Source organism: Hylobates moloch, unplaced genomic scaffold (genome assembly GCF_009828535.3).
Source record: "Hylobates moloch isolate HMO894 unplaced genomic scaffold, HMol_V3 SCAFFOLD_5, whole genome shotgun sequence".
Taxonomy (NCBI): Eukaryota; Metazoa; Chordata; class Mammalia; order Primates; family Hylobatidae; genus Hylobates; species Hylobates moloch.
The window spans coordinates 145,658,435-145,684,310 of record NW_026652280.1 but is presented as its reverse complement, the minus strand read 5'-3'; the positions used below and the strand labels follow the sequence as shown (position 1 = coordinate 145,684,310).

The 25,876-nt window shown below is 37.1% G+C and overlaps 1 long non-coding RNA gene across 1 annotated transcript in view; it reads left to right on the top strand.

Annotated features, from left to right (window-relative positions):
* LOC116468395 (uncharacterized) overlaps nt 1-25,521 on the top strand; it is a 112,925-nt gene extending 87,404 nt beyond the window's left edge. Inside the window, exons 3-4 of the long non-coding RNA XR_004248044.1 lie at nt 22,954-23,067; nt 25,296-25,521. This is a non-coding gene — a long non-coding RNA (uncharacterized LOC116468395). The remainder of the gene's footprint in view (nt 1-22,953; nt 23,068-25,295) is intronic.
* The last annotated feature ends 355 nt before the right edge of the window (nt 25,522-25,876 follow it).

The window sequence follows — 25,876 nt, the reverse complement described above, 5'->3', positions numbered from 1 at the left end:
GATAGCACTGAATATAATTTGTAATGCCCTTCTTTTGTTCCTCCTAATATAGATTGTATGCATTTCTACTCATACTATTCACATACTTCTACACACGTATTTCTATAGAATCACATTCTACAGCACCTAGACTATATGTGCTCTCCATTCTAGTTACCCAAGGCAGAGTCTTAGGCTTATTTGCCCTCATGTTGAGTCAGTGCTTTCTGTAGATAACCTCTATTGGAATCAGCTGGGGGTTAAAAATATACAATTGTGGGTACCACTCTGACCTATCAATCATAATTTTGGGTCAGCAAAATGGGGTTTATACCATAATCCTGAATTTTCAAGAAGCGAAGCAGGTGTCTTTCCACCAACAAAAGTTTGAGAATTACTGCTAATTGTCTATAAGAATCTTTGGAATATAACAAGTGTTTAATTAGGGAATGTGCATTGATTAAATTAGCAGAAGCAACCTCTGCAATTGGCCATGACTATTCACTCTTAGTGCCAAATGGCCTTGTTCTTGTTGAAACTGAATTTCATATGCCTAGTTCTAGATAAAAAGATATAAGATTGCTGAAGAACATATTCTGCTTTTACTGGTAGGTAGCCCACTACCGCACAACTACCTTTTCATCTAGCAGAGCTTATCAAGTTTCCACAAATAAAAATAGATTAATTTATAGCTCTGATTATACCAATTTTTATGATGGTTCAGATTTGTTTCAAAATAAGCCAATCATTTGATTTCTCTTTCTCATTAAAAAATGCAGAATATCCCTCACTCTAAAGCAATATTAATATTAAATTTAGTTTCCATGGCTAAAGATTGATCGTGTCCTCCACTGAAAACTCACTGGATTTGACCAGTAGAACGTCTTGTCATTGGTAAATATAACTTTCCTCTCATGTTCAGTGACAAAGGATTTTATAAGACTATCTCTATCAAAGAATGGGATATATTACTCTGCTTTCACGCTGCTGATAAAGACATTTCGGAGACTGGGCAATTTACAAAGAAAGAGGTTTAATTGGATTTACAGTTCCATATGGCTGGGGAAGCCTCACAATCATGGCAGAGGGCAAGGAGGAGCAAGTCACATCTTACATGGATATCAGTAGGCAAAGAGAGAGCTTGTGCAGACCAGCTCCTCTTTTTAAAACCATCAGTTCTCATGAGACTTATTCACTATCACAGTAACAGCAAGGGAAAGACTTACCTCTGTGATTCAATTATCTCCCACCAGGTTACTCCCACAATATGTGGGAATTGAAGATGCAATTTGGGTGGGGACATAAACAAAATATATCATGGAACAAAGAGATGTTTTGCTCCCTAAATAAAGGCATTTCCCAAAGAGTTTCTTTGCTTTCCTTCTACTGTTTTCCTTAACAAATTTACCCTTGTTCCTATATTAATAATTAGTTCTTAACTAATGTTTATTTTGTTTGTTAACTAGCCCAAACATTCTATTTTCCTATTGTCTTTATCTTTAGAGGCTATTGAAACACTTACATTCAGATATTTTACCACCAGAATAAAGGCTGTGGATACTAAAACCAGACTTAACCATTTACTTATGAAAATAGTTTTGACTTTCTGATTCTTTTTTATAGAGCCACTGTATTCTCAGCAACTCAGTCTTAAAAACTAGAAGTCATTAGAAATTATTCTCTCCCTTTGCCTTCATCTAAGAATTTCCAGATTCCAGAGCGTCTGTCATCCCTTAATTTCCATTTTCACTACCATCACTACTGTGCCCTTCCAGCTGGGCAAGTCTGACTGACTGCCAAAGGGTCTTCTTGCTTCCTGTTTTATTCTAGATAAACTCATGCAACAGTAAACTGCCAAATTAAGTTTCTCAAATCCAACTCTTTTTAAAACACTTGACTGCTCAGAATCTTACAGTTATTCTTCAGGTCCTACTTCATTTTTACTTGTCTCGGATACTTCCATGAGATAATATTCTAAATTTATCTTCTACCACTCTTCTAAACATACTCTAAACTCTGATCAAGATATGTAAATTATTATACCTAACCTATCCCCTCCATTCTTCCCTTTAGCCACAACCAGCATATTCTGTTTCTCTTCAGGTTTCAATTCAACTGCCTAAAAAAACACACCAATAGATAAATAGGAACATTGCTTTCAATGTGGAATATGGAGGTTTCATCAGAAGTGCATAGGAGGAGGGGCTTAGCTCTTTGTAAAACATCCTGATTTATAGAAAACAATGCTAGACCTTAATATTTAACCTTGCCTATCTCTAAAATTCCAGTAAGTGCAATAATATTCTGCAATATTACAAATAAGCAACCACCCAGCAGTATCCTTTGCAGCACAGTCCAACCTTCAGACCTCACGGCTTTTGAAAGAACTGCTGTAAGATTACACCTAAGAACTAAAAATCCTAAAAACTCCCCTAAGCAATATCAATAGATCAATAGATTATTTGATTTATATACACATCCATTCTGATGCCAAACAATGTAGCTTTAGAGTGAACAAAGCTGAAAACAAATATACTTGCCTGAGAAGTTCCCCAAAGTAAGCTGGCCCCAACCTATGTTGCTAGTTAAGTTCCTTCTCTCCATTGTTAGTTCATTTCTATTAAATAGCCGTCTTTACTATCAGTGATACTACTACAATTCAAGAAAATGGAAATGGCTTAAGGGAATCACATTTCTCTCTGGTTCCCTAGTTCTTCTTGCAGGAGGGAACGGCTGCTAATATAGGACTTGACCAAACCAAAGGAGAACAGAGATCCAGCCCAAGCAGTTGGAGAATACTGCTCCTTGTCTGTTTCAAGCCAACTGAATGTGTTTTATTTTTCCTTTCAAGGAATGGTTCTTGTTATTAGGGACTAATAATCATTTCAAGATATAGGGTTGTACAATCTAATAAGTGATATTGCAGTACTCTCCCTGCCCTCCAGCCACCCGAAAAAATTCTGTCTAGGTGAAAAGTGACATTTAAGTTACATCCAAAGGATAATATAGGCCAAGTACATTCTAGGCAGAGTTATTAAATGAGAGGACATATTCAGAGAAGAAAGATCTTTAATGTGTTTTCTAGCAGCGTATGAAAATGTGATCAGGTTAGGGTCTTAAAGAAATGGGTTGCCTCCCTATTGTAACAGTTTATAATTTGATACTTTTGATTACATTTAGACAAAAATTTTAGAACACCAAGAGACAAATGCAAACCAAACCATTGCAGGTAGTTATCCTGTAACAAAGATGTGTAAACCAATATTGATATTATCTGCATTGTCCCAGACTTGGCATAGTCTACTTGCTCATGGTTGAAGGGAGACCTTAGGAATCGTACCTACAGTCTGAAGCCAAGGCTTCATGAGAAGATTTCCAAAAAGTTTTAGGATCTTTTGTAATACTTTCATTGAGTCATCAATTATGATATGTCCATAGAAATATTCAGTCAAAAATGATTTTGCCTTACTTGATAAGAAAGAGACAAATTTGTGTCTAATATATTTATCAAGTCAAATAAACTGAGGATGGTTTCTAAATAAATAAATGTAGGAATAAGTTGAAGCTAGGTATTTACATACATTATTTGTTAAAATATTGAGATCATAATATTAAGATATAAAGAACAAATGTGCACTCACTGAAGAATGACCTGCCACCAAAACTCTACCTACACGAGTAAACCTGAACAATTTAATTTTCACTTTTGTTTTTAAATTTAAAATGAAATAGAGATGGGGTCTTGTTATGTTGCCCAGTGTGTTTTTGAACTCCTGGTCTCAAGCCATCCTCCCACATTGGCCTCCCAAATACTGGGATTAAAGACATGAGCCATCATGCCCAGTCTAATTTTCAGTTACAGAAATTTGGACGCACATTATGGAGAAAACACTACAATCTGCAGAAGAAGCTACAGTCTAAGGGATGCATATAGAATTATATTTAAAAATCTTTAGGACTAAAAGATAAGTATGAAATGTTTCAAACATCAAAAGCAAAACTGGAAGGCAACATTATTATTATTTTGCTTTCCACTTTTATTTTAGGTTCACGTGCAGGTTTGATACAATGGTAAATTGTATGTCACTGGGGTTTCATGTACAAATGATTCTGTCACACAGGTAGTGAGCATATACCCAATAGTTTTTCAACCCTCTCCCTCCTACCACCCTCCCCCATCTAGTAGACCCCATTGTATATTCTCTTCTTTGTATCATTGTGTACTCAAAGTTTAGCTCCCACTTACAAGTGAAAAGATGCTGTATTTAATTTTCTGTTCTTGTGGTAATTTGCTTACGATAATGGCCTCCAGCTGCATCCATGTTGCTGCAACAGACATGATTTTGTTCTTTTTTTATGGCTACTTAGTATTCCACAGTATATATTTACCACATTTTTTTTAAACAAGTCCACCATTGATGGGCATCTAGGTTGATTCCTTATTTTTGCTATTGTGAACAGTGCTGCAATGAAGCATGTATCTTTTTGGTGGAATGCATGTATCTTTTTGAGTGCATGTATCTTTTTGGTGGAATGATTTATTTTCTTTTGGGCTTATACTTAGGAGTGAAATTCTTGGGTCAAATGATAGCTCTTTTTCCAGTTCCTTGAGAAATTTTCCAACTGCTTTCCACAGTGGCTGAACTAATTTACATACTTACTAACACCGTATAAGCATTCCTTTTTCTCCTTAACGTTGCCAGCATATTTTTTGACTTTTTAATAATAACCATTCTGACTGGTGTGAGATAGTATTTTATTGTGGTTTTGATTTGCATTTCTGTAATTACTACTGATGTTGAGCATTATTTTATATTTTTGTTGACCATAAGTTTCTATTCTTTGAGAAGTGACTGTTCATGTCCTTTGCACACTTTTAATGGGTTTATTTGCATTCTTAACTTGTTTAATTTTCTTATAGATTCTGAATATTAAATTTTATTAGATGCATAGTTTGAAAATATCTTCACTCAGTCTATAGTTTGTCTGTTACTCTGTTGATAGTTTCTTTTGCTGTGCAGAAGTGCTTTAGTTTAATCAGATCCCACTTGTCAATTTTTGTTTCAGTCGCATTTGCTTTTGGGGACTTAGTCATACTTTTTTTTTTTTTTTGTCAAGGCTGATGTCCAGAATGGTATTTTCTACATTTTCTTCTAGGATTTTTATAGTTGTAAGTCTTCATTTAAGTCTTTATTCTATCTTGAGTTAATTTTTGTGTACAGTGAAAGGTAGGAGCCAGGTTTCAATCTTCTGCACTTATCTTAGCACCATTTATTGAGTAACGAGTCCTTTCTCCATTGCTTGTTATTGTTGACTTTGATCAGATGGTTGTAAGTGTGCAGCTTTTTTCTCTGGATCTTCTATCCTGTTTAATTGGTCTCTGTGTCTATATTTGTACTAGTACTATGCTGTTTTGGTTATTGCAGTCTCACAGTATAGTTTAAAATTGGGTAGTGTGATGCCTCCAGCTTTGTTTTTTTTTGCTTAAGATTTCTTTATTTGGACTCTTTTTTGGTTTTCTATAAATTTTAGAGTAGCTTTTTCTAAATCTGTGAAAAATAACATCGGTAGTTTGATAGAAATAGCATTGAATCTGTAAGTTGCTTTGGGAAGTATGGCCATTTTAATAGTGATCCCTCCTATCCACAAGCATGGAAGGTTTTTCCATTTGTTTATGTTGTCTCTGATTTCTCAGCAGTGTTTTGTAGTGTTTGTTGTAGAGATCTTTCACCTCCTTGGTTAGCTGTAGTTGTAGACATTTTATTCTTTTTGTGGCTATTATAAATTGGATTGTGTTCTTGATTTGGCTCTCAGTTTAAACATTAGTGGTGTATAGAAATGCTATTAATTTTTATACGTTAATTTTTGAATCCTGAAATTTTATTGAAGTCATTTATCAGTTCTAGATGTCTTTTGGTGGAGTCATTAGGGTTTTTTATGTATACTATCCTATCATCTGTGAAGAGAGATAATTTGATTTTCTCTTTTCTTCTTTGGGTGCCTTTTATTTCTTTCTATTGCTAGATTGCTCTGGCTAAGACTTTCAGTACCATGTTGAATAGGAGTGGTGAAAGTGGGCATCGTCTTGTTCCAGTTCTCAAGAGGAATGCTTCCAGATTTCCCACATCAGTATGATGTTGGCTATGAGTTTGTCATAGATGTCTCATTATTTCAAGGTATGTTCCTTTGATGCCTAATTTATTGAGAGCTTTTAACATGCAGGAAAGTTGAATTTTATTGAAAGCCTTTTCTGCATCTATTGACATGACTGGACGGTTTTTGTTTTTAATTCTGTTTATGTGGTGAGTCACATTTATTGATTTGTGTATGTTGAACCAACCTTGTATCTTAGGAATAAAGCTTACTTGATTGTGGTGAATTAACTTTTTGGTGTTTGCTAGCTTCAGTTTGTTAGTATTTTGTTGACAATTTTTGCATCTATGTTCATCAAGGATATTGGCCTGAAGTTTTCTTTTTTCATGTGTCTTTGACAAATTTTCATATCGGAATGATGCTAGATTTGTAGAATGAGTAAGGAGGAGTAACTCCTCCTCAATTTTTTGGAATAATTTCAGTAGGATTGGTCCTAGTTCTTCTTTATATGTTCTAGAATTTGGCTGTGAATCCATCTGGTCCAGGGTTGTTTTGTTTTGTTTTGGTTGCTAGGTCCAGAAAGCAAAATTATTGATGAATTATATCTTAATTAATGTCATACATCTAAAATTAAGGATATGAACAGCAGACAATTTAGTGATTCTAAGATCTTTGAAAATTTTAAAACATACAACATTAATTAAAACATACAATATTAATACCAAAAAGATATTTTAAATTTCTAAAAGTTAAAAGCAGAAGAGAGAAAAATTTATAAGAACACGAGAAAAAGATGTGTGTAGGCAATTTACAGAGTTAACTTGAAAACCTAAGAAACAGATGAAGACATGCTCAAATTTATTAGCATAATTCTCATTAGTAATAAGAAATGCAAATTGAGCTAAAATGATATATAGCTTTACAGTTGTTATATTGGCAAAAAATTGAAAACAAAATAATACCAAAGGTTGAAGGTGATATGTACATGAATTTCAGGTGGGTGTATGGATTGATGCAGCCCTTCTGGAAAGCAATCTGGCACCAGTACACAAATTAAGTGTATGTATATTTATAGCACTTCTACTCTTGGATATGTTACACCCTCCCATCAAACAAGCAATTATTCTCTCGCAAATTCATACAGAGACATATATGAAGTTGTTCATACAGTGTTATTTTTCAAGGAATTGAAAAAGACCTGGGTGTTCACTACTGAGACTTCAGGAGTAAACTGTAGGGGAGGTACACCATGAGCTATTATGCAACTATTGGAAATAATGAATTGGGTATATACATGGCAACATAAGAAAACCACACTGGGAGTGTCTGCCATTTTATCCTATTTTCAAATTAACAGGTTAGTTTGCCACAGTTTCCTGTAAGCTGGCAGAAAATATGAGACTCCTCAGTAAGAGATAAAGGATTTGTTCATAACGATAAAGCAAGCTGCATGACTTTCATGTTCACACCTATTTCCTCTGCTCTCCAGTCCCTCAGAGGTGATACTTATGGGACTAGATGGAAGCTGCATACCCAGTGTGTCTGTATTAAAAGCCAGCAACCCAAAGGTAAAGAAGTCTCAATCTTTCATAATGGGTTGCAAGAAATTCTGTCCCTATTTTGCCCAGGAAGAAAATATTATCTTTATTATACTGGACAGAAATTAAACCTGCTATTTCAGAAGGAGACAATATAATTTTTTAAAGTCTATTCAAACATCTTTGACAAGATGGGTCCACACCTTGGAGACATAATCTTGAGGTGGGGGGTTACTACTTCTTTCAGGAAGCGCCTCCTGCAGCAGCTGCCAAGTCAGGAGAAGGCCTTAGAGTTCTCACCAGCAGAGCCTCTGAAGGTGTGTCAAATAAGAAAAAGGGTCCTTGCTGCTTTTGTGATCTTCCATAGATATGTGCATTTTCAATTTCTCAACCACCTTTCACTTTCTGTTGGTTTGTTTCAGGTCTTGGTTCATATGGGCAAGAGCAGGTGTATCTTATCACCTCAATCTATTACATATATGTTTATTGCTTTGAGTAGGGAAAGAACTCCACTGTGGGCTCAATGCTACTTTACACGAGTGACTCTATTTTGAGGCATTAGGATAACAAAACATTATGATATATCAAAAGATGTAGATGAGGAGATATGTAGGACTAGGTATGGGGGAAGGGGCACAAAACTTCCATGTGCTCTCCAGGGCTGCCACTCTTGAAAAACCTCCACGTGTTTAGCTTTTTGTAAACTCTCTCAACCAGTCCTGTTGAACATTTTATGGAGACTTCATTGGATAAGCATAATTGAATCATGGACAACCATGTAGAAATGTGATTGGATCAAATGAGTATGATCTAATACTGATAGACTGAGTGAAGGAACTGAACAAGGCCTGTCTGACTCTTCTCAGTCTCTCTGTGCAGTATTCCTTCCTCCTGGATATGGGGAAGAACTCTTTCTGAAATTGTATCTGAAATCTTATGACCTACAATCAGACAAGGTAGGTCAGAGAATTTCTTCATGGACAGCTCCAAGACAGAAAGGCAGGAGAAAATCAGAGAACATTTTTAGTTTCTATGGTCTGCCTTGGGGAGAAAAAGGAGCAGGTGAAAGGAGGGCAGGAGATTTGCCGCTGAGGTCTAAAGCATCCTGACCTTATAACAAAATAGTGTCTTTCATCTTTATCATTCCGAAGCTGTTCCAGATCTGCTTCAGGTACCAATGACACAAGCACAAATACTTTAACAAAAGATATACTCATTGTTTTAGTCACGTAGGAAGTAACAAGGCCTACAGGAGTTATAAGCCAGGAACTGTGGATGAAAACATATATATCTGTGTATCTATATAATAACATATATGTGTATACATAAAATATCACAGTAATAAAGCTCAAAAAGCAGGAAGATATAAAAAAGAGCAGAATAAATAGAAAGATTTAACTCACCCAAAATTAATTATTACAATAATGTAAATGATCTAAATATTTCAATTGAAAGGCAGAGAACTCAGACTGGATGGCATCACACTGGATAATCTCAGACTATATTCTGTGTAGAAGAAATCCATTACAGTTCATGCATGAGCTTCAAGTCAGCAGGACCTTCATTTCAGTATCTCAGCCTCTCACTACGTTAGTGAGATCATATATCATAGTGAAGAGCAAGAGTTGAATTAAAGCCATATGTTCATAAACAGAAGAGGCTATTATGTCAATGTACTATTTGTGCTAGGCTGAATAAAGATCCTCCAAAAGATGTTCAAATCGTAATCCCTAGAACCTATGACAGTGTTACCTTATTTGGTGGAAGAGCCTTTACAGATGTTACCAAATTCAGGATTTTGAGATGGGAAGATTACCCTGGATTATTTGCTTCGGCTCAAAAATGTAATCACCAGTGTTCTTATGAAAGGAAAGCAGGAGAATCAGAGTTAGTAGTAGGAGACACGATGATGAAAGCGAGAGATTGGAGTGATCGGGACAGTGATCATGTACCAAGGAATGTAAATGGCCTCAAGAAACTGCAAAAGGCAAATAAATGGATTCTCCCATCAGAGCCTACAGAAGAAAATATCTCTACTGACACTTTGGTTTCCACTCAGCAAATCTTCTTTTGGACTTTTGACCTCCAGGAATGTAAAATAATAAATTTGAGTTGTTTCAAGTAACTAAGCACATAATCCAGTGACTGCTTTCGAGGAAGTCACAGTTTAATATTTCTCCTTGTTTAGCTTTAAGGGTTTGTAGAATTTTATACCCAACACCATTTCTTTGCAAACAAAACAATCAATAAAGTATTCGATCAGTATCTCTAATTGGATATAGAAAAAATGGTAGAGTTAAAATGGCACAGAAAGAATTAGATTTGTCTCTTTTTTTGGCTATATACTAGTGTTGCAAAATTAACTAACTCCTTAAAGTATTAATATACTTGTCTGTTATTTCAGAATAAAAATATCTGTTTCACCATGTAAATAATTTTTAAAAAGCCATTACAACATATTCCAGATTATAGTTTCATGTTCATCTAATCTTTGATCTGAGACTTTGACAATTATTCTACAAGGTATAATGTATAAGTTAATAGTGTTTTCAACTGCATGTTACACAAACTCGCAAAAGGGTAGATGAAATAAATTGGAGTTTACGTTTCTCACATAGTAAAAATTGTAGAAGTAGGTAGTTCTTCGCATTACTTTGACTGATCACAGATACAATCAAGGAACCAGGCCCTTTCTATTTTTCTGCTAGACTGTCATTAATTCATTGGTTTTCTCATGCTTGTCACCTCGTGGTTGTGAAATGAGTGCTCTATTGTCAGACAGCACATCGTCATATCTAGATTTAATATTGAATTATATTAGGAAGTGCAGTGCCAGCAGCAACCGTCCCCTTTTATTAGTAAAGTAAAAGCTTCATGGAAAAATATGCCATTACCCCTCTTTAGAGACACTTGGTAAAATAGACAGCAAAGTTGACAAATTGGTAATGCAATTGTCATTTTGGTTTAGACCACTTAGGCATGGACATATGCTATGTAGAACAATAATGCAATCTTGTTAGCAAGGAAGAAGCTATTAATATTCAAAGGATAGGTAGTTTACAAGGCCTGCCACATATATCAATGATGTTAATTCAAGAACTTTGGGGAAAGATACAGACCAGATGTGGAGTTGAGTAATATCGATACGGAAGGGGGTAAGGGGAGAAGGGAAGTGCTGGGAAGGCAATGGTGTGATGCTCCACCCCCAGCCTGTGCCCATGAATCTAGGTGAGGAGAGGCACTCCTGCCTTCACGCCCAAATGCTGCATTTCTCAAGGCCACCCTGGCCTGCCACGCTCCCATCCTGTGTCTATAAAAACCCTGAGACCCTAGCAGGCAGACACACAAGTGACTGGACATTGAGAGGACGTCAAAAGGTGCATACCTGTGGAAGACCACACGACAGACACCGGCATCCCGGCAGGCAGGCCTTGACTGGCGGAATGAGGCGTAGTTTGGCCAGGCAGTTGGAGGAGAGCCAGGGCTGCCTAGCGGCCTGACTCCAGGGGAAACCATCTCCCTTCTGGCTCCCCATCTCCTGAGAGCTACTTCCACTCAATAAAACCTTGCATTCATTCTCCAAACCCACGTGTGATCTGATTCTTCTGGTATACCAAGGCAAGAACCTCATGACACATAAAGCCCTCTGTCCTTGCTATAAGGCAGGGTCTAACTGAGCTAACGCAAGCCACCTATGGATGGCTAAACTAAAAGAGCACCCTGCAACACATGCCCACTGGGTTTCACTATAAATATTCAACCTAGACACTGCCATGGGGTTGGAGCCCCACAGCCCGCTTGTCTGTCTCTTCCCCTAGAGGTTTGAGCAATGGAGCATTGAAGAAGCGAGCAACACCCCCACCACATGCCCTGCAAGGGGGGACAAGGGAACCTTTCCCATTTCAATATAGATTAAATAATCAGACAATTTAAAGAATTCTGCCAAATGTGTGTGTGTATGTGTGTATGTGTGTGTGTGTGTGCATGAGAAAGAGAGAGAAAGAGAAGAATAAAATATTGGTGAATATCACCGGCCTACTAGTGACCTTTCATTTTCTCTTCCCAAAACGTCTTTCTTTCTTAATCTTGTGACTGCATTATTACCGCCTTCTAGTTGAAATCAGTTAGTCATCCTACAACAACAGGTAAGTCCTCAATGTATATCTGCTCTCTGAAGAAATGTGAGAAAAAGCATCCAACTTTGAACTCTGTACATCTGAGACAGCCAGGTGGGAGGGGGTCCCTGGAGAAACTCCAACCAGCCTGCCCACTGAGGTGTAGCCCCGGGAAGTTCACGACTTTTGAAGCAGGGAGGAACCTGGCCCCTCCTCTTCCCGTGTGGGACCTGGGATTCAAGGTGGGAGCTTCACAAAAAAATACGCCATTACCCCTCTTTAGAGATACTTGGTAAAATAGACAGCAAAGCTGACAAGTTGGTAACGTGATTGTCATTTTTGTTTAGACCATTTTACCCAGGCATGGACATAATGCTATGTAGAACAATAATGGAATCTTGTTAGCAAGGAAGAAGCTATTAATAATCAAAGGATAGGTAGCTTACTAGGCCGGCCACATGTATCGATGAAGTTAATTCAAGAACTGTGGGAAAAGATACAGTCATTTTGACTGGCGGAGACTCCCTGTTTCCCCCTTTTCTTCTTTTTCATCCAATGAAACCCTGCTTCACTCACCCTCTCTAATCGTCTGCAAGCCTAAATTTTCGTGGCTATGGGACGGACAAGAACTCCGCCTTCAGCTGAACTAAGGAAAATTCCTGCAACATTTTTGGTGCACAATATGGGGGCTCGAGAAGCGGTGAGTGAAATGGAGACTCAAAACCTCTCACTGTCGCTTCTAAGCCTTTTCATCCTCGGACTTCTGAGGGTGGGGGAAACCACGCCCCCAACTCCTGTTGCTCCCCAGCCTTTTCATGGCCTTTTCCTTCGTTTTTCGGGTCTAACCTGTGAGCAGCAGTTCCCAGCTGCTCCTCCCTCCCTGCCGGGGCTGGGATGCATGGCTCAAGAATCCTGCACTGCCACATGGCTGGTTCCCAGCCAGGCACTGCTGCAACCTTCCCTTTCTCCGGCCAAGGGGTTCAGCTCCACTGGACAATAACTAAGATTTTCTCCTGGTGGAGGAACTACTTGCCTAAGAATTAGAGGTTCTTCCCCAGGCATTTTTAAACTGTTCTTTTTTCTTACCCCTTCTCCACCTTGTCAGGAGCTAACTTTTAAAGTTTTTTTTCCTTCATAAGATGTTTTACTAGGCTAGCCCTCCCGGACAACTATCACTGTTTGTATTCTCTGCAAAGTTTTGGTTGTGAAATCAAGCCTCCATCTTGTTTTACATCCTGAGGGCATGGGTGGTAACCCTTGGCAAGGCTTTGTTGGGCAACCCTGCCTTAGGGGATGAGCCCTCTCAAGCTCCATATCTGCACTTTTTCCTAGCCCTGTCTCTTAAAGATTCCCATCCAGCGACTGGGTTTTCCTCTGCCTTTCTGTGTTTATACTGCGTGTAATGTCTGTCAAAAGAGCTCTAATTAATTTGGCCTAAAGAAAGACAAACACTTGGATCTAATATTTTTTAAAGGGAAATTAAAAGCTGTGGAAGCTTCCAGTTCATGTGACTTTAATCTTTAAGGAATACAAACAGCCTTAAAGATTATTAGTAAAATGCAGGTCAGATACAAGGTTTGCTAAGTGTTTTGAGGGTGCAAACTGCTTTTGGGGTTTTGAGAACTATCTGATTTGCCAACTTCACAATTGGTAGGGCCTGGGGCCATATGGAACTAACGACACCCTCAATTAAGAAGGCAAATCTTGGCTGCACTTATCACACAACTAAAACAACTTACCAAGTTTTCCTTAAAGTTAAAAATTGCTAGGAGTTAATTGAAACTACTAGAAATAGATTTACATGAAAGGTGTGTAAGAACAGTAAAGTGTGTTTTTTAGTAAAAGTTTATAAGAAGGCATGGAAATGTAAACTTTTGTCTGGAGTTAAAGGATTGTTTTGAGTTAAATAAGGAAAAAGCTGAAAGTTCAAAGAAGCAGTGGAAGAATTCTTCTTGCAGAAGAGGTCATCTAGGTGAACATACTAAATTCCAAAAGGAGTATTATATGATTTTTCTGTAAATTGAACATTGAAATAAAAGCAAAACAAAGTTTTCTTAAGGCGCTAATCTGCTCTTTCACAAAATTTGTAAAGAGTTATAAAAGCTTTTTGCTTCTTTAAAATTTCCAAGTCATCATTTTGGCAAAATAAAAACTTATGGTAATCTGGAATTCTATTTCATAATATCAAGTGTTTATCGAATGTATTTGACAGCCTTCCCCAAATCAAACTTCAGTTTCGAAATTGTCTTCCCTGGCACCTGGCTTTTCAAATACTTCAGAGGGCCCCTGAAATGTCCAGAAAGGAGAGGTAAACAGGATGATTTCATATATTTAGGTACATGAGATTGCCAATATGATGCTCAATCTTCTTTAGGTTATATCTTGGTGAATAACGCTAATATATGTTCCAAAATTTATGGGATTTCTCAAATTCTAATGTCTGAGTATATGCTATCAATCATAATTAAGGTTGTTATGTTTAAGTTATTGTAAACCACAGAGATAACCAAACTTCTCAATTGTGTTTCTAACTGTAACTACCCTGGATATTTTGCTATTCACAGAAAATTTAATCCTTTAAAAAAAATGGTTTATAATAAGCTGCAGGACTCAAACAGGTGCTCTCAAATACAGGCTTCTGGTAACATTGGAGATTGTGATGTTAAAGGAAAATGTACAGGACTCATGAAGAGCTAAAATGTCCACGAATATCAAGCAACACAAGAGTTAACCAAATAGACTGAACTCAGAAAACTGAAGCAAACTTTTTAACCTTTGCTTGAAATATTGCTGATCCTTTTTTTTGTTTTTTAGAGTTAAGGAAATTTAAACTATTTACTTAAACTATTTAAACTATTTATGGCCTTTAATAATTAAGTAAGGTTTACTCTTGGGATCAAAATTTGGAGCACATTTGTTTTTCTCTGCCTGGTTCCTCTAAAATTTGGAAACTGTCCGTGAGTATTCTTAACTTATGGCAATATAGTTGTTTGCATCAGTGCAAGAAGAATTCATTTTTCTTTTGCTACAGGACACAATTGGAGAATCTAGTAATTTTACCAAGGCTTTGACTGGAAGGGTATGCTTCCCTTTAAGGAGTGAATCTCTCCTTGCAAAGTCAATAAAAGCCCAGTGGGCAAACTGGCCTCATGCCCTTGCCTACATAGTCCCTATAGAGGGTTCCTGACCTGTATTCAGTAAAGAATGTCACTTTCTAACAGGTCTAGGATCTCCACGTTTATCTTGGGACCTTAAGAGGAGAGGATCACCCAACTCACAGGTGTTTGAGGATACTAACCCATGGCTGGGCTCAGCTTTAAAAGGTCTTATCTGAGACTCCTTGTGGAACAGAATTCCATCAAAGCCAATCCAAAAGGCCTACTTAGAAATCATTATCCTTGCTGCACTTTATGCAAATAATCAGGCCAAGTATAAAACTAAAGTCTATTTTGCAAACAACTCAGTCCTACCATGATTTATTTTTTAACAAACATGAGGACTGGAGAGAGAGAAGTTATGTTCAAAATGTATATCTTTGTCATTAAATTCTAAACTCACTAGTTGTTTTTAAGTTTTCATCTACATTTTAGACTAATCCTGCTTGATTCTGTGAACCAACCAGCAATCCCTGGCTGTAGCTCAGAAAGAACAAAAGGGATGGGTATTGTAGAAATCTGGATAGATACTCTAGTTCTGAGCAATTATCCTGCAAATCCTGCCAGGTGACAAAATAAATAGGGAATAAATATAGTGCCCAGCACCCGGAGGTTTCCTTTTTGGGAATGTAAACCCAAGGGAACTAACCAAAGCCAAGCACCATGCACCGAAATTCTAGCAAACGTAACCCTAGCTACCAGTTATCTGGATGTGTCACAAGACATTCTTTCCTCTTCCTTGTCGGAAGATGACTCAGTTTCACAGTTTCACTTTAGCATTCGGCTTATAATGAGTCCATGTAACCCCTCAAGACACATTTTTGTTCCAAACTCAATTCCATGCTTCAGGTCAAAGCCTTAGGGAGAAAAACTGGATCTGAGGGATCCAGAGGCAAATGACAACAGAGGTTAAAAGGCACAGCACAGGTGATGACAGAGGTTAAAAGGCACAGCACAACACTGCCGATTAAGCCAACCCCAAGCATCTTGTTTCATGGATAAAGACCACATTCATACCGATGGCATAAATGAGGTCTAGGGAACTCTAAGGCTACTGGCAGTAGGTGGGAAAGAGACACAGGTGAGAACAGATTATTCCTATTCTCTAGGCCCCCCTGCTTCATGGGTGCAAGTCGCTTTGACACCTATGGCAACACCTGCCAAGGTCGCCGGAACTCGGGGATGCAACGACAGAAGAGGGAAAGAGGATGCTCTTCTCTCTCCCCCTCCCTTACCCCTGGGTATCTGCTAGGAAGAGAAGGGAACCAGGGATGCCTGCTCCCCTCTTTCTCGAGTCTGTACCCCTTTTGAATGCATTCTCAACCCATGGAACTCCTTTGAAAAAAATGCCTTCTTTTTATTCCTTTCTCCTCCTCTGTTCTCTCTTCTAATAGGTAACTGACTCAGTACTACGGGACACTCCCCTCAGATGCATCTTCCAAACTGGAAAGAGTTAATTTCCCAAACCTTAAACTGGTTGGCTTAGGATAGGGTTCGGGGAAAGGAACCCAGAAGCCTGACATGCCGGCAAAAAGGTAAAGTTTTGTTAACCAGTTGGGCTTTTGGCCTCCCTCTCCCAGTGCAAACTGGTAAAGGCTTCAGAATTTTTGAGCTGTCCTTGCCCCTGCCCTTGTTTCATCTTGATACATGTTTCCTAATAACCCCCCTCTCTGTTCTTACCTTCAGGTCATCAAACTCCAAACAGTCATGCAACGGGAGCCTCTGACGATGGCCCCTTCTGCTGTGAACCCTTAGATCGGCCTCTGAAAGAGCTCTGATGGCTGTTACCCCAAAACAACACCCCCTGGCAGCAGGAAGCAGTTAATATTGGTCTTTGTCCTTATCCTTATGCTAACGGCAGTTAGATGTACTTCTTCAGAGGGGCGAATGAGACAGCCAGATGGCCGGGGGTCCCTGGAGAAACTCCGTCCAGCCTGCCCACTGAGGTAGAGCCTAGGGAAGCTTCCACCTTTGCAGCAGGGAGGAGCCTGGCCCCTCCTCTTGCTGTGTGGAACTTGGATTCAAGCTGAGGGTGGGAAGCACTCAAGCTTCAGACTCTAGCCTTGCAGAGATTCCCTGCTTACCCCTTTTTTTCTTTTTCACCCAATAAAATCCTGCTTTACTCACCCTCTGCAACGTCTGTGAGCCTACATTTTCGTGGTCGTGGGATGGACAAGAACCCTGCCTGCTTCAGCTGAACTAAGGAAAAGTCGTGCAACACATCCAGTAGGATCTACCTTCTATGAAGGTGAGGGTCTACTGAGGATGGGTTAAAAACTAATGTTGATTTTATAATTTTGTGAGAGGTTGTATTTGGTTTTCTTAATATGGTGAGTTTCATAAGTTTTGTCCTTTTTGGAGCATCCATTTTTTTATTATCTCTTTGTCCTCCAAAAGTAAAATTCAAAGAAATTTCTGAAATTTCCTCTGATAATGCTGTCATATTCCAAGAAACATTATGGCTGTTTTGGTTTTTTTGTTTGTTTTTGTTTTTGTTTTTGAGATGGAGACTTGCTCTGTCACCAGGCTGGAGTGCAGTGGCGGCATCTTGACTCATTGCAGCCTCTGTCTCCCGGGTTCAAGCTATTCTGCCTCAGCCTCCTGAGTGGCTGTGAATACAGGCGCCTGCCACCACGCCCAGCTAATTTTTGTTTTTTTTTAGTAGAAATGGGGTTTCACCATGTTGATCAGGCTGGCCTTGAACTCCTGACCTTGTGATCTGCCTGCCTTGGCCAACCAAAGTGCTGGTATTACAGGCGTGAGATTATGGCTGTTTTTAAAAATCAACTTGCACTCTGCTTACTAGCAGTTTGGTGGTCATTGTGAAAGTAAGTTTTTGCTTCATTTAAACATATATGATATACAGTAATTATCTTATTTGTTAAATCCCAAATAATTGTTCCCCAAATTTAGATACCTATTCAAATCCGTTAGATAATAGTCTATCAACCAAAACTAAATGAAAGCAATTTGAATTTTCATTTTCTTCTCTCTTGAAAAAATTCAAATATGAGTTGATTACAAAATATTTTTAACTCCCGTCTTAAGACTCTCTCTAAAAATCTCAAAAACCCTACTGTTTACTAAATCCACTTTACCTTTTGGTACTCCTGACCCATTTCTCTACTGTTTCTAGATCTATGATTCCTAATTGTTCTTTTCAGTTGAAAATCATAGACTTTCATCTCTTCTGGTTTTTGTTCTCACACATTAACCTTGAACTTAATAATATTCAGGAGAAACGGGGCTTGACAAATCCTTCATAGAATAACGGTGGCAATAGCAGGGATTGGATTTGGAAGGTAAAGGAAGTACCTACTACATGAGAAGATGCTGTGACCACCTGTACATTAATATCTAAGGATCTTACAATACATGATAACACTGTGTTTTCTTAATTATGTTAAACAAATCAGCAGTGGTGTATAAGCATTGAAAGACTGAAGATACAAAAAGTACTGAAAGACCTAATGGGAAATGATAGTAGAAGAAAAAAGTAAAGAAGAGGACATAAAAGGGAAACCAATAGTGGGGAAGTGAAACTGAAGAGATGCAGTTTAATGGGCATAAAGTTTCAGTCATGCAAAATAAAAACAGTTCTAGAGATCTACAGTACAATATGATGCTTACAGTTGACAATATTATACACTTAAAAATTTGCTAAGAGGGTAGTTCTCATGCTGTGTGTTTTCTTAACCACAATAAAAAAAAATCACTGTGGCATGAAAAGGGTTCAGGGGAATAAAGATTTGGATCAGCTATTTACACACCATTTCAAAACAATGGAAATAAAACCTTAAGAAAAAAGATGGAAATCACTAGTCAAAGAAGCTAAGTTAGTTCCTTCGGTGAAAGCTTGTTTGCCTGCAGCAAACAAGGAAATAAACCCTGGATATCAGCGAAAGCTAGATATTTTGTTTGGGGCAATGATGTTTAATGTATTAAGGGTGACTGATCAAAGAAACGAGTGTAAACGTCCACGGCCTGAGGTTTCCCAGAATTGTTCAGTGCCTATAGCATTCTCTCTGTTTAACAATGATTGTGCATGTGATATATTATGGTTTTGTTGTTGTTGTTAAATCTCAACATAACTTTTTGGGAAGAATACTTGATGAAATTCCGAGTATTCCAAGGAGTTCTAGTTTGAGTAATATTAGTTTCATAAAACTATCTAGGAGCATATATAAAAGGTGTCTCTACTGTTATTCTATATATAGCATCATGATATCAGAGAATATCAGAGAATATCAGAGTTGAAAGTGACTCTGAAGGTAATTGAGGATAACCCCCTGTCTGATGCTTGAACAATCTCTACAATATCACAGACAAGGTTATGGAAACAAGTTTTTGCTATTAAGTAAGAAAGAAAACCTCATATAAATACAAATTAAATTCTAATTTATATGTTGAATTTTCTCATAACCTGAATTATGTAAGTGCAAATTAGTTCTAATTGTTAAACAAGTAAACAAAATAATTGTTAGTTATTAGTTCTAACTGTTAAACAAGTAAACAAAAATAATTAAAAGTGAATGCGAAATCTCAACAAGAATTCATATCTGATGATATCATGCTCACAAAATGTAGCTACCATTTGGATGAAGAATATTAAAAATTCAACTAAAAATAATGTATTCTATATTTCAGTTTTCATAGATAATAATAAAATGTTTGATAAAATTAAAATAGTAAGCTCATAAGTAATATATTTATTTGATATGCCAAAAATAGAGTCTCATAACGAAATAACAAGAGTGAGGGGGTACAAATGTTTCAGTGATGCTGATTAAAGTGTAACTGCTTTTCAGGGAGGAGGAAATGAAACCAGGATGTTTTGAAGAAACTATGTTGAGTTTTGCATAAATAAAGAAGTAGAATGAAATTGAACAGAATTGGGTTGGTTTATTGCTGGAGAGTTTCTGCAACATGCTACTGCAGTCCATATGCTTATCAATTATGAGGATTTTTGGCTTTCGGCTCTGGAAAATATGAGAAATATAGGCAATTACTCTCTAAAGAAAGGAACTCTTTTATCATCCATATGTTATTAATGCCCAGCAGGGCAAGGCAACTTCTATTAAGTGAGCAGCCAGTAATGCTTTATTAACATATCTTTACTAAAGGTCAATCTTTGGAAATATTGTCGCATATAGCATTAACCCAAAACTGTACACTTCATTTTATTTTTCACTTAAATAGAAATTATATTAAGCTTATTCATTACTATATGTTAATCAGTGTGCAAAGGCATCTTCCTGCTTGTCCATAAGCAATAAGCAAAATTAATGATGTCATTTTTATTTTAAAACTCTTCATTGTTGACAACTACCATATGTTTTAAGCAAAGTCATTAGGGGTGTGTGTGTGTGTGTGTGTGTGTGTATTTGAGAGGGATTGGGGAAAATAATGCAATTATTATATAAAGTGATAATTTATAGATTGAAGCATAAAGATTAAGTAGCTCAAGATAATATATTCATTCTATATGTGCTTTTCTCTCATCATCTATCGCTCTATAGTTTTTCTACATCTAAGCACTTGAACTTTCTACAAAGTTGTGAAATAATAAATGTACTATTAGCAAAGAATAAACCTCATAGACATTTTTCAGAAACATTAATTAGGCCTAATAACATCCAGCAATAGTGATATTCTACTACTGTAGGATTTTTCTTTTGTCTCCCCTCTACTCCCATTTTTTTGAAGACAAAGAAATTTCTTCAGTTTTTTAGAGTATGCTTTTGGCAGGAAAATTAAAGATACTTGTTTTGTTCCCAGGCCTGCCACCGGCATACTGTGTGATGCCCTTATACTCTCTTTGCCTCAGTTTCTCCCACTACTGAATTAAAATTGTAATGGTTGCCCTTTTAAAATCTCATAGTGTTGCTCTGAGAAATAATGAGAATAGCGTGGAGAAGTTTGACAGAATGAGGCAAGAATTCTTGAACATTAAAGAGAATTCAATATAGATGTTTTAATAAGAAAAATGTTTCTCTTCAGCAGTTGCATAGCAGCGTACTGTCTGATTTTATTAGCTATTTCTCACTAAAGCCTATTAGGGAAATTTGGTTATTCGGGCCATTTTAGAAAAGAAAGGAAATTTAAACATTCATGGAAAAAGAGTGTACGTGACCCTTGAAAATAAAGCATTAGGAACCAAATGGAAATTTTCAAATGGTTTAGGCTGTTACCTTTTTAATTCAAGCTTGCTTTATTATCAAACATTTTAGCAACTTGAAATTTTACTGTAATATCTAAAATTCTTCAGAGAAATTCCAGGAAGCTCAGAAATTTCTCAGTACCATATGTAAATGTAAGTGTAAATGTAAAGAGCAAGAAATAATCAATTTTATAACAAAGTATTTTATGTCTCAAATTTTGAGTACCAAAGTTGGCTCTTGTTAATGCAATGTTTGGATAGAATGATTATAGGAATGAATATTGGAAATTCTTGTCCTGTTTTCATTTTTTTTTTTTTCTATTTCTTCCCAGAACCATGAGTGAATGACTGGGTATATATTCATTTCATGTCATACAGTGTAACAGAGAGTTTTTATTTATTTTATTTTTCTGGAGAACTACTTAGTACACAGTAAACTATTCTCTCCCTAGACAAATATAAAACCTAGGTTACAGTAGAACTTTGAAAAGACATCAACTGAAATAACATACATGTTTGTCTTAGATTTTTAAAATTGAAAGAGAAATTGCTGCTTTACCAATCACATAATTTTGTTTTATGACTAAAGCTACTTTAAAAACTAGACTATTACTTATTTTCACAAACTGTAACCTGAGATAGTTTTAGGTACTTGAGTCAGGTATATCTTGGTCATACCTCCTCCACTACTTACCACAATTTTTTGCTTAAAATTTTCCAAAGAGGTTCAAAAATGATAGAGGCTATAAGGTGCTTCCAAGGGATGTATAAAAACTGAGTGGCCGGGCGCAGTGGCTCACGCTTGTAACCCCAGCACTTTGGGAGGCCGAGGTGGGCGGATCACGAGGTCAGGAGATCGAGACCACGGTGAAACCCCGTCTCTACTAAAAATACAAAAAAATTAGCTGGGCGTGGTGGCGGGCGCCTGTAGTCCCAGCTACTCGGAGAGGCTGAGGCAGGAGAATGGCGTGAACCCGGGAGGCGGAGCTTGCAGTGAGCCGAGATTGCGCCACTGCACTCCAGCCTGGGCGACAGAGCAAGACTCCGTCTCAAAAAAAAAAAAAAAAAAAAACTGAGTAAGGTATACAAAATAGCTTGTGCAACATTTTTTGTTGTATTCAATTTTTTCAAAGATATTTCTACGTGACACTTTGTAATATTGTGATCACTTTCCAAAGGAGATATGACCTATAGAAAGAAGCTGTAAAAAGTTTCTCATATATTACTTCTCTCTCAGATTTCAAATGCAACTTCATGATGACCTTCATAGAATAAAAGTGTTCCTATTTGTACTCTCCTGTTTTTGTTGTTGTAATAATGATGGTGGCATATTGCTTTCTAAAAGACACATAGTAAAACAGGTTAAAAAAAAACTCTCACCAACATAAAGCTTTCTTTTCCTGCATGTGTACTTCCAGGCAACTAAAAATAATGGTTCCAAACTAATTTGAAATACCTATGGAGAGACAGAGAGTACAAATGAATTTGTCATAATTTGAGAATGAAATGGAGCATTGTTTGCTATTATCTGGTGACACAAGTGAACAGGGCTAATGTTCCTCCCATAATGAAATGGAAATGTTTGTCAATAGGTTTGACATACGCCTCCTACCTACAGGAGCATTACCTTGATATTTTGCATATCTTTCTACAGTGTGCTGGGTTGGTGTTCTGGAGCCGATGCACATTTAATAATTAATGTTTTTTTCTTTTTATTTCTTTTGTCTTTTTTTTTTTTTTTTTTTTTTGACAAGGTCTGACTCTATTGCCCAGGCTGAAGTGCAGTGGCACCTTCTCAACTCACTGCAACCTCCACCTCCTCAGCTCAAGGCATTTTCCCACCTCATTCTCCACAGTAGCTGGAACTACAGGCATACACCACCGTGTTAGGCTAATTTTCGTATTTTTTGTAGAGATGAGGTTTTGCCATGTAGCCCAGGCTGGTCTTGAGCTCATGAGCTCAAGCGATTCACCTGCCTCAGCCTCCCAAAGTGCTGGGATTACAAGTGTGAACCACCTCTCTAAAGGTATTAGTTTTCCCTCAGTTGCAAAAAATCATAAATGTAAAATCATGTTGGCTAGTTTTTCTAACTCTTCTATAAAATCAATTACTAAGTATTGTAGACTCTTCTCAGATAAGTCATCTTCCAAATATCTCACTTTTCCATTCTCCCTGCCATTGTTCTAGTTCAGAGCCTTATTACTTTGTACCTAGAATACTTTCATAGAGTTTCCTACTACCATAGTCTTGCCTTCGTATGTGTCCTCCGGAAGATTAATCTTGTGAGGCAAAATATTTGACCAGGCTCAAAATAATTAAATGCTGTCCTTTGTTTATTAGAAAAGTCAAATGCTGTAAACTGATGTTCAGTTCCTGCCATAATCAGGCTTCAGTGAACTACTCATTTATTACTAGAATAAAAAACGTATCTCAAATAATTTATGTGCTCCTTACCACCTCCCCCTACATCCTTAGACTTAATCATTCTCAGGGGGCAATTATATCCACCATCCAAAACACAGCTCAAATCCCATTTCCCAGTGAACCGTCACTCCAACAACTGATCTGTAAGTTAGTTCTTCTTCTTTTAAGTCTTCACTGTTCTTACCACTCATTTGGCACTTACAGTTTCCATTTGGTGGGCTGTTACTTAAAATTCAGTAAACCTTCTTCATCCCCCTGAGGAGACTTTAAGGTCCTGAAGAAGAATACTCCTTTCTTTTGTATATTAAATTCTACAAAGTACCGTTGGTAGGTTTCAATAAATATTTTTATAAAACATTTAAAAGAGCAGGAATAAAAGCAACAACAAGAAAAGGGGCAGTAGATGACAAACCTTGGCCACTTTCTAAATCTGCTCTGATGAACCCTAATAACAATCAATTAACTCACTAGTGAGGTTTGGCTTCATGCTCATGTAATAATTCCTGATAGTGAGCTGAAAATACACACTTGAAATAGAAATTTACTTCTCCAGATATAATTCCATTGTTGTAGTTCATTTCATCACAGATCTTCTACGTGGCTCATTCTCCTTTCTCACCCTAGAAAGACTGACCCATTAAATCCCACAAAGTTCTAAGATAATTTGGTAGCATATACGTAATAAACTCCATCTGAAAAGCTCAAAACATAACATCTAATTCTTGTTAGAACAAACAACTAACAATTAAAAATCCAAAGTTAAAACCGGATGAGAGAATATTTAACAGAATGACCCTAGATTGCCTAGTAACATGCTGCAGAGGCAAAAAAAAAAAAAAAAAAAAAAAAAAAAGGCGGGCGGTGGGGAGGTCACCTATCTATGTAAAGCTTTGCGTTATAATGATAGATTTAACTTATTTTAACAACGGAAATTTTTTGAGTTTACATTTGGAATGAAAATAGTGAACTACTCTTAAGAAGTATAGTATGAACAAACTACAAGGGAAATCAGTAACAGAGCCATAACAGAGCCTTCCACTTCAAATAGTTTGGTAAAGTTAAATACTGCAGTTTCCACTAACTGACATGTGTGAAGTCTAGCTCTCATTATCATAAATGTTTTGAAAGTATAATGCTACCTTTGTAGAGGCAACTCTGCTTATGAGATATTGGAACAAGTTGATTCATAAGGTACTGAAAATGATAATCCAACCCTCTAGAATAAAAGATACAAAACATCCCCCAATATTATGCAAAACTATTACTGATGAGAATGACTCTTCATTCCTGTCTTATATTACTCTCCTGCTCTATTCCATTTAGAGATAAGAAAATAGACCTTCTATAAAAATGTCTCCTCAGGGCTTATGAAACTTTTGTGAGATTGAGAGAGGGAAGAAGAAATTGTTCATAAACATAATGGGGATCTCTTGGCAGTTACTATCTCTACTTGTCCAGTATCCAGTTGTTCTAATTTTAGAATTGCCAAGTCGATATCTAGTTCAGATAAGAATTGGAAACAAGCGAAAACCACACAGTTACGATCCCGCTTTCTTTGCCCTTTCTCCCTGCTCCCCTACATGTAACCTTTCACATATTTGTTTTGCTATCCACATTCTTTTTGAAGTATGTTGTTAAACCTAAGATCTCATAAAGTAAATCCTTAGAGTTATGAAAAAAGAAAGTGAGGTCATTTTAAAGTTGTGTGGCTAATTTACAATCTGAACGTTTTTGCATTTTTCTCATGTTAAAGAAATTTTAAAAACTTATCAATAGATTTCTTTGTGGCTTTTACTAATGAAGTTGTATTTTTTTTTCTACCCATGGTAGGTGTTGAATAATTTGAATGGGAATTTGAAGGTTCATGGCTTCCAAACCAGCAGGAGTTAAGGCTTAATTGCTTGGAAATACATTTTCATGGCTGATACCAGCAACAGAAAAATGTCTGTATGTCAAGAGGCTCTGTACTAATCAGTTAACCATAACATGTGCCACCCCATACCTAGGGCCAATGTAACTGTTAACAGCTTGAAGCTATTAAAAATGTACCAATGGAGAACTTTCTTATACTTTTTTCACTAATGTGCTTCTTCACTCTAAATAAAGGAATAGAGAAATTTTATACTTAACTACTGTCAGAGAAAAGGAAAGTACATTCGCCTAGTTTGAGCTTCAAAACATTACATCCAATGGTGTTCATTAAGGTAACATTTTGAAAGTCACTCAATTGCTAAGATGCTCTCTCTGCATCAACTCAGAGGCTGCCTATTAGATCTAGTTACACTCCAGAGACAAGGATTTGCTTTCCAGCTCTAGAGATCAGGTCAAGAATTGCAATAACAGTTAGTAATTAGTAGTTAGATCTCAATTTACCACATTAGAAGGTCACTCCTCTGAAGCATTTGGTCTCA